This window comes from Xyrauchen texanus, chromosome 46 (genome assembly GCF_025860055.1).
Source record: "Xyrauchen texanus isolate HMW12.3.18 chromosome 46, RBS_HiC_50CHRs, whole genome shotgun sequence".
NCBI classification, from domain to species: Eukaryota; Metazoa; Chordata; class Actinopteri; order Cypriniformes; family Catostomidae; genus Xyrauchen; species Xyrauchen texanus.
Genome location: NC_068321.1, coordinates 20427340 through 20443620, shown reverse-complemented (window position 1 = coordinate 20443620; position 16281 = coordinate 20427340). Strand labels below are relative to the sequence as shown.

At 34.3% G+C, this 16281-nt stretch overlaps 1 protein-coding gene across 7 annotated transcripts in view; it reads left to right on the top strand.

The window, feature by feature from the left end:
* The first annotated feature begins 2704 nt into the window (after positions 1-2704).
* The window catches only part of LOC127638266 (A-kinase anchor protein 13-like), a 147077-nt gene continuing 133500 nt past the window's right edge, over positions 2705-16281 (top strand). For 6 of the 7 annotated variants that reach the window (XM_052119721.1, XM_052119722.1, XM_052119720.1 and 3 more), the window contains exon 1: positions 2706-3036. The gene's annotated coding sequence lies outside the window, so the exon portion shown is untranslated. Of the gene's footprint in view, positions 3037-16281 lie in introns of all 7 variants that reach the window. The other variant, XM_052119717.1, reaches the window with a different exon arrangement.

Genomic DNA, 16281 nt, shown 5'->3' with positions numbered 1-16281 from the left:
ATCAAGATTCTCATTACCATAACAATATATATATATATATATATATATATATATATATATATATATATATATATATATATATATATATATATATATATATATATACACACACACACACACACACACACACACACACACACACACACACACACACACACTCACTCAGGTAAGATGTAGGTGTACACATCTTACCTGAGTGAGGTAAGATGTGTAATGTTTTATTCTATTAAAATAAGTACAAATGAAAGGCAGTACCTTAGAGTATACTTAGATTTATAAATAGTTTATATTTTAATATATATTTATTTATTTTTTATTTAATTTATTTATATATATATTTTTTCCACATTGCAGTAAGGAGAATTGGGGAGAAAAATATGCATAACTGTCTTAGAAATAATTTCACAATGTATAAAATATGAATGGCCCTAAAAATAGGCTTCATTTTATATATTCAAAATATTTCAAATTTCTTTCTTTTGATTTTGGAGTAAAATATGATCAGGACATTTTCTTGACAGGTTTCATGAGAATGTTCCACACAAACTGTAATATGGTAACCATAATCTCCTCCAAAATATCATAGATTTACCAGTTAATGTTACTACTGCAAAATCATGACAATTTAATATGGGATTTCCTTTAAACAGTGCAAATAGTGTAAAAAGTTACAGAATCTTTCTATCATCTAAATTTTTCTCTTTTGACGAGTTAAGAGCGATTAAGATAATTTTTTTTTAAGTTATCTATTTTAAATATTTGTGTTATTAATTTAGAATAATTTATTAAGACATTAAAATAAATTAAAGTAAGTTCAGTCCACACCACACAGTTCACAAACAGGTTATATTGTGATCCTGAGTTTCCGAGATTGGTGGGGTGTGTTCTGGTGCAGCCCAGCGTGAAAGGAACCGGAGCCAGCACTTCTCGTGCTCTTTCATTTATTGAACCCAAGACAAATCCCAGAGAGAGACATAGAGAGTAAAGAAAGAAAGAGAGCAGAAACCTCAATTCATTCAAAACCCACTGAAAGCTTCATGGCCCTTGACAGCCAAGACACGTGGTAGCAGTGAGACAAAAGAGGACACTTGTGTCTTTTCTTTCTTTCATCTTGGCTGTGAGGAGGCTGTATGAGAAACAACAAGAAAGAAATGGAGCTGGTCAAGATAAATAAGTCATACTCGGTCAACAGACTGTTACAGATACTGTGTAGCCTAACTAAAAGAATGGCCATACAATATTCTGGGGTCAATAAAAGTCAAGCTCAGTCAACAGCATTTGTAGCATAATGCTGATTACCACGGCAAAGAGTGTCGACTCATCCCTCATTTATTTAAACATCACGGTTATAAGGCACTTACAATGGAAGTGAATGGGGCAGTCCATAAGCATTACAATACACAGCGTTTCAAATGTATAGACACAAGATGTAAACATTTTATGTTTTAAAATATGTATATGTGTTACTAACCTTATCAGTGTAAAATAATATCCAATACATAATTACAAATTTGTTGCCATGACGATGCAAAGTCTGTAAACCCTGCAAGCAAATTTCTCACACTAGAGTCATGCAAAAATATCTAATGATTACGTTGGCTATACTTTTGAAACCGTATTTATGGACTGGCCCCATTCACTTCCATTGTAAGTTTTAAATAAACGAGGGAAGAGTCAACAATATTTTCTGTTGTAATTAACATTATGGTACAAATGCTGTCGATTGAGCTTATAGGCGCACTCAGTCATTTTTTATTTATTTTTTCACATTGAAAAAGTTTGACTTTTTATTAATTTTTACCAAAGCATTGGTAATTGAAAACTATTGATTTTGAATGATGCTGAATCCATAACCTTAGGTATCAGTGTAAGTCCTAGATGACTTACATATAAAAAAATAAAATAAAAAATGTACTTTACTGAAACGTAACCTGAACCGTTACTTTGAATAATCCTGCAAAGTAAAAAAAAAAGAAAAAGAAAAAAACAAACAAATATCACATGTGCCTTTCAATTAAAATGTCATAAAAACAGCATGTGTATTATTTATGCAGAAACATAACATGCTTTTTTAATAGTCACTGCGTGTGCGTGAACTGTCATGTCAGCTACATAAATACAGATGATCGTGGGAGAAGAATAAAGCTGCAGGCATTGCTCCAAAAAGACAATAAAGATATAGGGAGCCCCTAACCTAACCCTTTCCCTGAGTGGAATTAAACCCGCACTCTTTTGGAGATCCCGCCCCCATTTGGAGGTCTCCGTTCTGCCTACTTGGATCGTGGCAAAAATTGACAAGTTGTACTACGTTGACTGGTCACAAGAGGTCAGCCAAATTCATTGTATAACTTTTTTTGCGGGCATTTAATTTCATGTTGAAACATTAATGGATAGACATCTTTCTGTCATTTTATTTAAACTGCCAGTTCATAGACAGTAATCAAACAAACAGCAACATTGGACATTAACAAAACAGCTATATAGATAAAGATAAATGTACGAGTTCAAAAACATTAATCTTTTTGCAATACGCAAAGCAACAGCGGCGACAAACGTTTTTTTGTTGTTTTTTTAGACACTTCATACCGCAACTACTGCTCCCAAGGGACTGCTGGTCCCGCCCTATGATACAAGCATGCTCTGTTAACGGGAGCACAGAAGAACAGAAGTTGCTACAGTGTAACAAGTGGCTTGTCTCTACATTCAGGGACAACTTTTCATTGGACAAAACTCGGAGCGCAAGTTGCAACATCGTACCAAGTGGTTTGTTTTGTTACGTTCTGGAACGCTTTTATATCCGTCAAACGCCGTAGCGCAGAAGTAGAAGTTACTAACAAGTGACGTTGGCCGACGGTTTTTCGTTGCAGCGTGTGGAAGTGCTCATCCATACAAGTAGTGCTTAAAGACGGGAAGCTCAGCGTGTTTGCGGTTACTAGCCCGAGTCATAAGGAGACAATTTTGGATGGTGTTTTGTGATCGTTTAAAGGGAATGAGAGTGGGAGAACGGAGCACGCTTTGAGCACGGCAGCGTTTGAGGTAAGAGACGCTTGAATCTCTTAAGTGAATTGCTGTAATGTTATTGTATTGGAAGGTCCTTACCTAAAACAAACTGTTTTAGCTCTTTTATTTGAGGAGTAATTGCTTAGTAGCTGCATAAAAGTTGGGAACGAAAAATTGGGTTCGGTTCACTTTAAGAGATCACGTTTTGCAATACTGCAGAGCTGGATATATTTTAGTGGAATTATCAGTCGCACTTTTTGTTGTTTCGTTTGTCTATTAGTTTGGTCTCTTCTCTTTCATCAGTCCATACATTTTTTTTGTTATCCCTTTTTCTCCCCAATTTGGAATGCCTAATAACCACTACTACTTAGTTGGTCCTTGTGGTGGAGGACAAGTCTCAGTTGCCTCCGCTTCTGAGACCCTCAATCCGTGCATTTTATCACGTGGCTCGTCATGTATGACACCGCAGAGACTCACAGCATGTGCAGGCTCATGCTACTCTCCGCAATCCACACACAACTTCCTACGTGCCCATGGAGAGCGAGAAACACTAACTGCGACCACGAGGAGGTTACCCCATGTGACTCTACCCTCTCTAGCAACTGGGCCAATTTGGTTGCTTAGGAGACCTGGCTGGAGTCACTCGAACTCGCATTCGAACTCGCGACTCCAGGGGTGGTAGTCAGTTTCAATACTTGCTGAGCTACCCAGGCCCCATCTTGTCTCATTTATGATCATCTTGCTTTAATTTGTGAATTATTATAATTATAATAATGGTATAATTTGTGGAGTGAGAGGTGTCTGTAGAATGTCTTTGATGTCTTTTTGATGTTGATCAGCATTTTCCCTACCCCAGGAATGGCACATTTAGATTAATGGACAGGTTCTGGCCACCTGCTGTAATTTTAATCATGCATGTAGTCTCATATACACTAGCTACTAGTTATCAGAAATGACTGAAATTCAAAATGTGAGGGCAAAAAATGCTCTTGTACTGAATTTTTCTGTTTTTTATTTTTTATTATTTGTAACGTCTAATATAGTTCTTAACTTTCTATTATAGTTCTAGATATAAATGTATTATTGCATTAAATATGAGTTTATGTTGATTTTATTTGAATGGTAAGAGATAATAAATTCATCAATTGAAATAAAAATATATTAATAAATTGAATAAACTGAAGTATTTGTCATAAACAGAGCAAACACTGTTTGATTTATATGGTTTTCAAAATGGCCTCATAAAGGTGTAAAAATGCCCCTGAAAATCAATTTCAGGGTGCAAATTTTCCCCTTATTTAAAAGTTAATTTCTGATGTGAGTCAAGAATAATCATTATTATTTTTCACATTTAAAATAAATGTAATACAAAATTTGTTGTAAAAATTATGACATGGAAGTAACGGTATTGTGTAGTGACCAGAAATGTTATCTCACATTTAAGCTTCTTCAAAGTTGCCACCTTTGTCCAAATTACAACTCTGCACACTTTGGACATTCTCTCAAATAACTTCATGAGGTGCATCCTGCCATGCTGTTTAAATCAATATTGGAGTTTCCATGTATGTTGGACACTAGACGGATGCTTTTTCCAGACTGGTCCAACCATTCATTTAAAATTTTTTTTTTAGTTTTGTAAAGCAATTCATATGTAGGCACAATGTCTACAAAACTCATTTCAAGCATTAAATCACAATCCTTTAATCAAAATGTTTTGAATATCAAGAGAAATGTAAAATAAGTTGTCCAAACTTGTAACTTTTTCACGGTGAAACAAGTTGGTACCATATCTCTATCCTTCAATTTGTGGTGGATGGAGCCCATCATCTGTCTGTATGTAAATTGTGAAATCTGTCAGATTCAAGAACTTACTAAATACATCATGAGCTGTTAATGTGTTACTGATCCCTTCTGAGCTGAAGGAAACCAACACTGCAACAGGTTAAAGTGAAGCAGAATCAAAGACAAATGGACATGCGTTTTGCTATTATAAATCACTTTCTGGTATTGTTTTCAGACTACACATCCCTGAGTTTGTTGTTCTTAAGTCTAGAAGCTTTGGAATTCTCAGGATTTGTTCTGCATTGGTTGTCTCATTCCTTGCCTACCTCTGTTATTCATTTAAATATGCTTTATGCATGTTGCACTTTTGAAATTGCCAGTGAAACTCATGCTTTTGCTGGCATACAGTCCCCGGATCAAAAATCTAATAACCTAGATAGATATTTTAATTTCCTCAATACTCTCAAGATATTCGCCTGCTTAATCAACCAGACGTGAATAACTGGAATACTGGAAGTCATGGAGGCAGTTAAAGTTTCTATTGTTGATTCAAATTTTGGGCTTGTGCCGAAGATGTCAAACAGAGAAAGTGTCAGCTAACGCTTCTGTAGACGAAGCCATGGCCAAAAGAAATTCAAGAGGGTTCATCTGCAACTCCTTATGGAGGATGCGATTTTTAGCTTCTTTCTGGTAGATGTTTTCTGTTGTGATTAGTACTGAGCATGATGAGAGGATTGGTCATCTAGTGAAGGTTGCACCATAGTATTATTCCTATCTAATTAATCTTTGACAATGGGATAAATTAGCAATAAGGTGACATTTCTATCATGGTTCAAAAATATAGGAATAGTTTGAGATGACCACTCACATACGCTTCCCACATGTCCTTGTAGACCCAGATGTTTCGTTTTTTTCCTGGTTAAATTAAATGTGGCCCCACACTTGCAGATGGGTGATTGGGACACCGTGTAAAGCGCTTTGGTAACCTCTAAGGTTAATAAAAAAGCGCTATGTAAGTGCAGACCATTTACCATTTAAAACATGCCACAGCTCAGTGCACTTAACCCACACTAAATCCACACTAGTGTGAATACCGCTTCGTAGCAGTCATTCAGGCTAAGTGTATCCCAGAATTCATCACGATCAGGAGCCACACCCCGCCTACCCAAGTGATCGGTGTATTTTCGCCGTGATGACATCAAGGGAAGATTTTCAACATAAGATATTTATTATAATCGGAGAGTGAAACATTTAGTATAAAAGAATATATTCAACATTACATAACGTGTTTAGGATAATAACGTGTTTAGGCAGTATCATAATTACAAAATATTATTTACGTGTATATTTATACCTATCTTTGTTATCGTTCTTGCCTAGTAATCATGTTATTTTTAGGGATGCATCAATACCACTTTTTCTCATCCGCTATCGGAAATCTCAGAATCGGCCAATCCCGATACCAGTGTTGTTTTTTGCATAATCCATTTGAAATATCTTTACATTATTGTGTGGAACTAATTGGGTGTGTTTTTTAATATGTAAACCTCTTAACTACACATTATTTCAATATAAATATATACCTTATTAAGAAATATTTTGTTAACTAGTATACTGGATAATGTAGCAGCAAAATAAACAGTAATTCAGTCATCAGTAGAAAAGAAGACTTATTTTTTGCAAAAAGTACAAAAATAATTTAATTTGTATCTGGACTTTAAAGGATTCAGGTCTCTTTTTTTATTTTTATTTTTTTTCAGTTTAGTTGCAAGAAATCAGCTTACTTTCCATTCACACAGTTATTTTTTGGAACCCATTCAACTTAAATATTATCATTTGTAAACAAATTATGATGATAATAATAATAATAATAATAATATTATAATAGTAATATATAGTAATATATCTCAATCATGCACCTTTAACTTTAAACCCTCACGCTTTTATTTTGACATTTTGAACTCTCCAGGAAGTCCTGTATGTGTCTGTTTGTAGTCAAGTTCACAGTAGTTTAATTTGCTTCTTATTCAAATTCTGTAAAAAAAAAAAAAAAAAAGCACCTCTGGTGCCATTCTATAAGTGAACTGAACTTTTGAAAATGTGTAGCGGTCAAATATTGCGCAGTGTAAAAAATAACAAAATAAATAGCCACAGGTGTGAGTAAACAGAGCAGCACCATGCACCATTTTATATATTTACTTTTTATGATTCACAGAGCTATTGCATGTCTTCAAGTGGCTTTGAATAACATTTAATTTTGAACTGCTTTAATTGTGTTTATATGGTTCATTTTTGTAATTTTTTGAGCTTGACAGTGACTAACATGATTAACGCACTGTATCGGATTTGGATCGTGCTTGTCGGAACAATACCCGATCTGTCTAAAAGCTTCAGTATCGGAGCCGATACCGATCAAGATATCAGATCGTTGCATCCCTACTTATTTTGTTTGTTCTTGCCTAATACTGCTGGTCATTTATCAACCAGTGTGGCATACAATATGTGGTCTAGTAAATGTTGATTTAAAAATTTAGCAACTGCTACCACAGGTTCCTTCTCATCTTTATGCATTTCAAATATAAGTTTTAATGCTTTTTGTTTGTTGTATGAAGCCATATACTGATAAGTTTTGTAAAGCAGTCTGTGGTCATCTTATATAAAAGACAATCCAAAGCATATCATTTAAAAGGTTTGTATTAGTAGCTATTAATTGATCACACAAGTTTATTGAATAGTTTTTTTTTTTGTTAAATAAGTTTTATGCAGTGCATTGAGAAACAAAGTAGAAAGAATTTGATTATATTTAACAATTTTACAGTTATTTCAATAAATTATTGAAAATCAAATTGTTATTTTTAAATAAAAAATATATTTATTTTCACACTTTAAAAACATTATTAAAAAATTACTTGCATATTTTTACAGCACAATACACTTCCAACAACCAATATTGTGTTAATAAAGAAAAATATGGGTAAAATGTTCAGTTATTTATTATTTTAAGTAGGCTATAACAGTCACGGCTACCAAAAACAATCAGTCTTCAGCTGAGTGAAAAGACAAAAACAGTCTTTTCACTCCTACGAGTTTACAAGTGTCCTAACGTGCAATCAAAAGTCATCCACACTCTCGCAGTCTCTTGCACAATAGTGGCCAAACACCGGAAATACATAATACAAGTTGGTAAACAGGCAAGACTAAAAGTGCAAGTGGGGGTATTGGGACAGGGCCCTGTGTCAATGCAAAGATAAACCTAACAATGAAGTGTAATGCCTTAAGTAGACCGTAACCTAACTATGATAGTACTGAAAAAAGCCCCTGTTGTGTTGGATGGAAGAAAGAGAAACGTTTGTGATATATTTCCTAATTTTAACCTCTAACCCATACCTAAACCTAACCAAAAGGGGAACACTTAACCCAGAACCTAAACCTAACAATGACAGTATTGTAAAAAGCCATGTTGTGTTCGGCAGAAGAAAGCTAAACTTCTTGGTTCAGAACGCGCGTTCGTTTTTTTTCAAAATTTTAACCAATAACACCCCATACCGAAACCTAACCAGACATTTGAACCTGTGGCCATGATTGTAATTAATACATATGTTTTGTGTATGACGGCAGAAAGAAAATATGAGGGGTTTGAAGTAGATGAGTGAAGCAGTGTAAATTTTGTCAATTAAATCACTGACAATTATGTTAGTTAAAAAATGTTTTTTTGATTTTGTCAATGATAACGATATATATGAGATATATGAGACAAAAGACACATCATGACGACAATATATATTTTTTTTATTAAAGCATACTGTTGACGAAAATATGACAAGAAACAAAATAATACATCAAGATATTAATGGTGCAAGATATAAACAGAAGAAATATCTGGAGAAATGTTTTTTATAGAAGAAGATATGGTGTCTTGTAATCCAATAATTTATGTTGGGGATTTTCCCACTTGAGCTGCGTGAGTTAAACGTGCTGAAGAGTGAACAGAGTGAACAAAAAATATCTGTCGTTTTGGGGCATACAGATAAGTGTAAGACATCATTAGAGACTATAAAGTGTCTACTTTTATTTGTGTACAATCACAATAACAACAAAACCTTGTGCTTTTGTAAATTCTTATTCACACAAACATGACACATGTCTAAAGAAAGCTTAAAATGTCTACTTTTAAGTAAAACAATTCAAATTTAAAACAAATAAAAATTCAGCTTTGATCACAAATTGCATTTTACAATATATTAAAATAGAAAACTGTTCTTTTAAGTTGGAAAGAGTTCACAATATCAATATTTGTACTGTATTTTGGATCAAATAAATGGAGTCTTGGTGAGCAGAAGAGACTTCTTTTAAATGATAGTGTAGGTGTAAAATTAAGTAAAGTCTCTATGTAAAGAAAATGTATAGTCAGATTACTTCTTTTAACTTAAAACTTGATTTTGATCATTAAGTCTCACATTCATTCTCTTTCTGTCACATTCCTCATTGATAGGCCCAGGGGAGGGGTCTTTGTCTCCTCAGGTGTGAATTACCTCAATATTCATTGAATGTTATGCCAAGGATGTCGATTTCATTTAAGGCAATACAAAAGCCTGATGGTTTTCTTTTATTCTACATTGAGGCAAATGATGGGAATGATGTGTATTTTACTAGGGATGCACCGAAATTTCGGCCACTGGAAATGGCATTTTTTATTTTGGCCGAAAGAGAAAAAAAGACCAAAAATATGAGCCGATATATATACATACCTCCCCGCCCCTCAGTGCTCAGGTTTCACTCTCGATCGATCTAATCACAATCACGCCGCTGCCAAGCAAAGGCCGATGTCAGCGGTGTGGAAATACTAATAAGCAGTACTGCCGCAACCTATATGCATACTACGCAGTCTGCGTAGGGCACCAACTCCCTAGGAGGGCATCATCTTTCCCTAGGAGGGCACCAGAAAGTCCACCGGGTGCCCTTTCTCGCACGTTATACGTTATTCAAGTACCCGAAAGCAGTTGCGGAACACAGATGATCGTTTCACGCTAATATTGCGAACGCGACAATCCTCTTGACTACTGGGGCATGAACAAAGATTGCTTTCCATTGCTTGCGCGGACTGCACGCAGGTATTTATCTGCCCAAGCACCAGCACAGAGAGAGAGACTATTCAGTGCAGCATCTCGTGTTCTTGAGTTGCCAGAAAGCTCAGCAACTTTTGTTCTTGAAGAGAAACCTGACACTTTTATTTAAATAGAAAGCAGTCCAATTCGCTGTGCATAGCTATTACATTCAAATTTGTTAAGCCCTGCAAAACTTTGTTCTTCACTTGAGACTACATCTGTCATTTACACTTGAGTTGGTTTTAGTTCTATTACTGTTGTTTTGCACAATAATTTTATATTAAAGTATAAATACGTTTACATTAACAGAATAGAGGGCCTCTGCCATTCTGTGTTCTGCCTGTTGTTATCATTAAAATTACTGTGTAGCATATTTCAACTTTTTGTATTTGCAAGATGCTAGCCTAGTGCTGCTAAGTTCATTACTTGACTGCTGTTTTGCATATCATTAGAGTTTTCTAGAACGTAAAATGTATTGGCTAATTGGTAAAAAAAGAATAATAATCAAATCTGTTTAATTTGATTGTTAAAGAACTGAATAAAGAATAATATATTTAATATTGTTGTAATATATTTTCTTTCAATAAAAGTGTGATAATATTATTGATTTGTATTTTTTCAATTCAGATTAATAAAATTCATGAAAATTATTAAAAAGTATAATATTAATACAATTATTAATAAATAAACTATTTTGAAATGGTATTAAAAAAAAAGTAATTTTCGGTTTTCGGCCTAGTACATCCTGAATTTTCATTTCGGTGCATCACTTTATCTTACATGTATAATGTAATACTGTGTTTGGTATTGAAATCTGTTCTGAAATCCTGAAAATACTGTGTTTTCCCAATTGTATTTGGACAAGCAAGTGCCATTCATCACCTATTAGTAATCGGAAAGCTCAGTGGTTATGCACAGACCCTTGGAAGCCCTAGCTTCCCAATGGATGCTATTAGGTTTCGATGTTTTCCGGAAGCACACAGGATGGTGTTGATGAGAAATATGTAGTAGATATGTTACATAAAAATGTACCAGCTGTTTTTTTGCCTTCCCAAGTGGGTTATAGTCTACCCATTATCTTGATGCTTATATTTTGTTTCTGTTTTACATATTGTGTGTGTTTGTGTTCATGCAGACTTAAGATGTGGTTTTCCAATTCTATTATGTTTGACTATGACTGATATCACTATCATGGGCCTCTTGCTTTTTAATAAAGCAGGCAGACAAAATCTGCAGCCCTGTTCTCTGATTCAGCAAATACTTGAGGAAAGTCCAACCTCTCAGATTGAGCTGGTTTGGAGGAGTAGCTTTCAAAAAAACAAATCGTTCCCATGAACGTCCTTTGCCTGGCCAGAAATGCAAGATATTTTTTGTTCTGAGGCATAGCTGCATGTTATTGCCATGTACGTGATGTTGTGACATGCTGTTTCACTTTGAACAACAGAGATTGTTATGTTTGATCGATTGGTTTTAGGAGTTGGATGAATTATGTTTATATTGTTTGTTTGGGCAAAGCAGCACAGGAGGTTTTCTGCCTCACTGTTTTATTGCAGTGCTGCGCAGTCACACAAATGGAGTATCTTGCCTCCAGTTGGACCCAATCACCCCCGAAGGGATGCTGTGCAATGCCATACAGTTCTTTTTTTATCTATTAAAGTAAACTGAAATGCGTTTTAAATCTAAGTGGTGTAAATTTGTCTCTGTTAAATTATTTTCTGCTATCTCAGCTTAATATACATAGATCAACCAATTAATGCTTTACTTTTATTTGTCTATCTAAAAAAGAAGGGATGGGAATCGTAAGGAATTTAGTGATTCTGGTTCCAGTTCCTCTTAACGCTTCTGATTCCTTAACAGTTCAGTTAACGATTTTTACGTTTGAGGAAGAAATATTTCGAAATAAGAAATGAAATGTTTTATTGCAATTACTGCCTTCAGCAGTCTGCCAAATTATGAAGTCGTATCTGATTTCAACAGCGCATATAATACATTTAGTAATAATTTTAATACAATACTTGCAAAAGATGTTTACACAGACTTTTTTTTATGACATTTAAAAGAGTTTTTAGAGGCGTCAATTCATTCCAAAAATCCTAACTATTAGGACTGAACGATTAATCAAAATAAAATCGAAATTGCGATATGACATATCAACCCGCTAAGGCTACGATTTAATTAAATAAAAAATAGTCTGCCTACTGCGCTTGCTGTATGTGCGCAGCTCTGTTTTCTGTATTGTTACATATACTCAAAGCATGCTATATTTCACTGTATTTGTTTATTTATTATTTGTTTTTAGTCAAGTGTGAACACACTTTCTTGTACAGTATTCTATTAGCTGTAGAACATATTTGCCCATGACTTAATTTTGGTCATTGGACTACACTGGTCGGGCTGTGTGTTTTGGCCTTTATATTCAGGTAATTTGTTTTTTGTATTTTACCATGGTGTTAAATCCGCATCGGCAGAAAAATGAACCGAGGAACTGTTAACAAAATCGAAAGTCATAAATTGTACAGTTCCGATATTTTTTAGAAAATTGAACTGGTTCTTTGTTTGTTTCTGGTCCATGTATCTTCGGATAATTCATTTTCGTCTTCAAAGTGGAATAACCAATAATCCGACACTTTACTTGATTTCATCTAGAATGAAAGTATATCAAAATTGAGAAAACACACTTTCTTTTTCATCTAAGAAAAAAACAAAAACAAGAATTCATCTTGATTTCTCTTTTTTTTATTTATGTGCATAAAATACGTTTTTGATTGTTTATTTGATTTGCACAGGTTGATGGACGTGACACACCCATTTCTTCAGAATAAAAGCCTTTTCATACAGGATGTTGAAGCACCAAATCACTGCAAGTTTATTGCTTAGCATACATAATTTTTTTTTTCTTTTAGTCAATGCGGATCTCGCGTTGCGGGTTCATGTGCGAACGTTGCCATGTGCACAGTCAGAAAGGGCTTGATTTCGCCCGACATGTCTACCTGTATACCTTTTTGTTTTATATTGAAATACAGGGGGTAAATTTGTGTCCTTATTTTTGTTAAACAAAGCAGAATGGAACCTTACATTTTTAATGTCAAAAAATTGTTTTCATACATTTTTAGGATACAACAACTAACCATGAAATGATTGAATAAAATTACACCCATATCTATTATTTAGTTGTATCTCTTTAACATCTGGACTATATCTGCATAAAGACAAGATTTGCATTCAACCACTAAACAATAAAATATACACAGAATAAAGCCTAGAAACCAAAAGCTGTAACTACGAATGAATGGGGGAAAAATAGGAGAATAAAATAAATAATAATGCACAAACATTGAGGGCTGATCCCCTACCCTCAAAAATCCTAAAGGTCCTATGATTTTGTATCCTCACTTCTCAAAACCATGACGATGTCCTGCGAGGCTTATTCAAGTCCAATAAACAAATATGTTTTCCCTTACGTTTCCCCTGCAATTATTGGGCTTGATTTAATAAACATTAATAATAATAACAACTACAATAATGACCAGATAACAAAGTCTATTAAGTTAAATTTTTCACCTCTTATTCTATGGACTGGGTTAAGGAAGAACAGATGACGGTGCGTGTTGAATAATCAATGGAAACAGGGGTGTCAGGCCCGCCCACACGTGCAAAGCAAATATTCAAGCTGTAAACAAATTAGTTTTCCTGTTTTTATTATTTATTTTTAAATTGAAAAACAAGCGGATACAAAATAAATTGTTTTGATGTGATAGAGAGAACGGGAAATGTGATAAATGAGCTATTGGTTATGTCGTTTTGAAGACAAAAACGAGAAATCAAATTATCCGAAGGTACATGTACAGTTTCAACAGTCTGACACAGCAACATTGGTTCAAACAATGGCTATCTGTTTGGGCAACCAATGGAAGATTGGGTGAGTGTTTAGAAAACCTTTTAATTTTTTTCCAATTTCTGTTTGGTGACGCTAGTGACTCAGAACTTACACACTTCACCTTTTAGGATTTTAGTTTTTTTTACATCGCACGTTGTGTAAAATCCGTCTTTAAAGATACTTGTAACTCACAAGACAGTTTACCGGTGAAATCACTTTTCCTTTTTTCTTGAGAGAATCTAAACAAGAGACTTGTTATGCTATACAGCATTATATAATTTCTTAACAGAGAAGTACTAGTTGGTTTGTCAACTGTAACCAAAGATTCAAAGTGCCTCCATTAGTATTTTAAACTTATGGATGCATGACATGTGCAGGAACGATAACGTTTCTCTAAGGCTTTATGCGTTTGTGCTTTCAAGACTATTAGGGAGGCGCTTTGCTTTGTTGTCTTACACCTGCCAAGTGGCCTGCCTTTCCCCTTTCTGCATTGACATGATAGATGTTTTATCTGTTATCTACCCTGGGTCATATGTGCTTGGTGAGTTCTGTGAAACTGGTTGACACAAACACTTGATTTGATTTGGGTGCTCCAAACAGGAGTTGATCAGTGATTTGATTTGAGAGTGAATAAGTCCCTACCCACATGTTTTTCTATTTCAATAGTCTTTATCTTTTGGTAGTAGGTCACATTATAGAAGGAACAATCGGTTTTGAATGCCGTTTCACATTGGAAAAGGTATGTAGAGTAATTTCAATCTAAAATGATACATTTTTAACACAAGATTACTCCTTTATTAAGCCATGCTGCAGCCATGTCCCATTACTTAGTCACACCCTACGTGCTCTGTCAGTCAGATTTTGACAGTCAGCTATAAGTATTGAAATAATAGACCTTAGATGTCCAAACTGAAACTGGGTCATCAGCTGTGCTGCTGAGTATGACCATCTGTAACTTCTTGGAACAGGCTGGACCCAGAGTTCCTCATTCAAACATATACGTCTTTGTGAGAGCACACATCTGCAGTTGTAATGGTGATGTGCGTCTAACCCATTTCCTGTGAAGACTGTAGCACTTTGCAGCCTGTTGTTCCTGCTAACTTACTGGCTTATTAATAAAGTAGGTTATGGAGACTGGATAGATATTTTTGCCATTTTTTTCAAGACAAAATAGTGCCATTTCGACCACGGCCAGCGTCTGAGCAATGCCACATATCATTAATTAAAATATAAAGAGATTATAAAATTATTTTGATAACAAAATATGAATAAAAAAATATTTGATAATTACACAATACAAAATAATAAAATATAAAAATATAATTAAAGGATTGTTATATAAGGCTTTTAATATCTACAGATAGCATAACGGTCAACAGCCATTAGGGTTGGGGAATCGTAAGGAAATTTTATGATTCACATTCCGATTCCTCTTAATGGTTCCGATTCCTCTTAACGGTTCCGGTTCCTTAACGGTTCCAGTAAAAATTAGAGTAATTTTTTTAAAGAATTATTTAGAAATGAGAAATGCAATTCTCATCTATCTGTTACCAAATAATGAGATCATTTCAGATTTTTACAGAGCAGACATTACAGATCAGAAATTAATTTAATACAGTTCTTGTAAAAGGTGTGCTTGCAGACTTTTTTGAGACATTAATACAATCCAATAATAGATCTGTTCTCTATTTTAAATAAATCTAAACCAACATGAAAATGTGATGAAATATTATTTTATAAAATTCCACTTATTACAACAAAACTTGTGTATCTTTAATTATACACGGTCATATGAATGCTTTGTCAGTAACTGCACTGCTTGGTTTTATAGAAACATCGGTCATAAATAAATAAACAGTAACAGAAGAATCGGCTCATTAGAATATTTTTTTTTTTTTAGGGATCGGATTATACCGGAAGCACCAAATGTTTTACACTATTGATTGAAAAGAACCGTATCGGAAGTGCATGTGTTTCCCGCTTTAAAAAGAGCCGGCTCCAGACTCGTTCTATTGGGAATTAAATACACTGGTAGAACTGTGTTTATAGTCAGTAGAGGGCTGCGCTGCTGCAGAGATGCACTGTTGAAAACACTTTCAGAGTATTTGACGATGGTTTTCCAGCCACATCGGCGGGAAATTGCCCGCTGAAGAACCGTTAATGAAACTGAAAGCCACACATTTTTTAAAGAATGGAACCGGTTCTCGGTTCCCTACCCTAACAGCCATAATTTGTCAATTTTACATTACTTTTTTTTTTGAGTTACTAACAAAAAAAAAAAACATGAAAGTATTTTATACTTGTTATCTTGTTTATTAATAAGTTATCTTATACAAGTCATTTAAAGTTTTTACCGAAGATTCCATGTCTGTTCAACATTTCAGCTATTTTGTACTTTTCAATTTCAAAACTATAGTATGGAAAATATCTTTTGAACTATTTTCTGTTTTAAGATTTTGTACAAATTGTCAGGAACTTTGAAAGCAATAAGTGAAGAATAATGCTGACAAACTATTT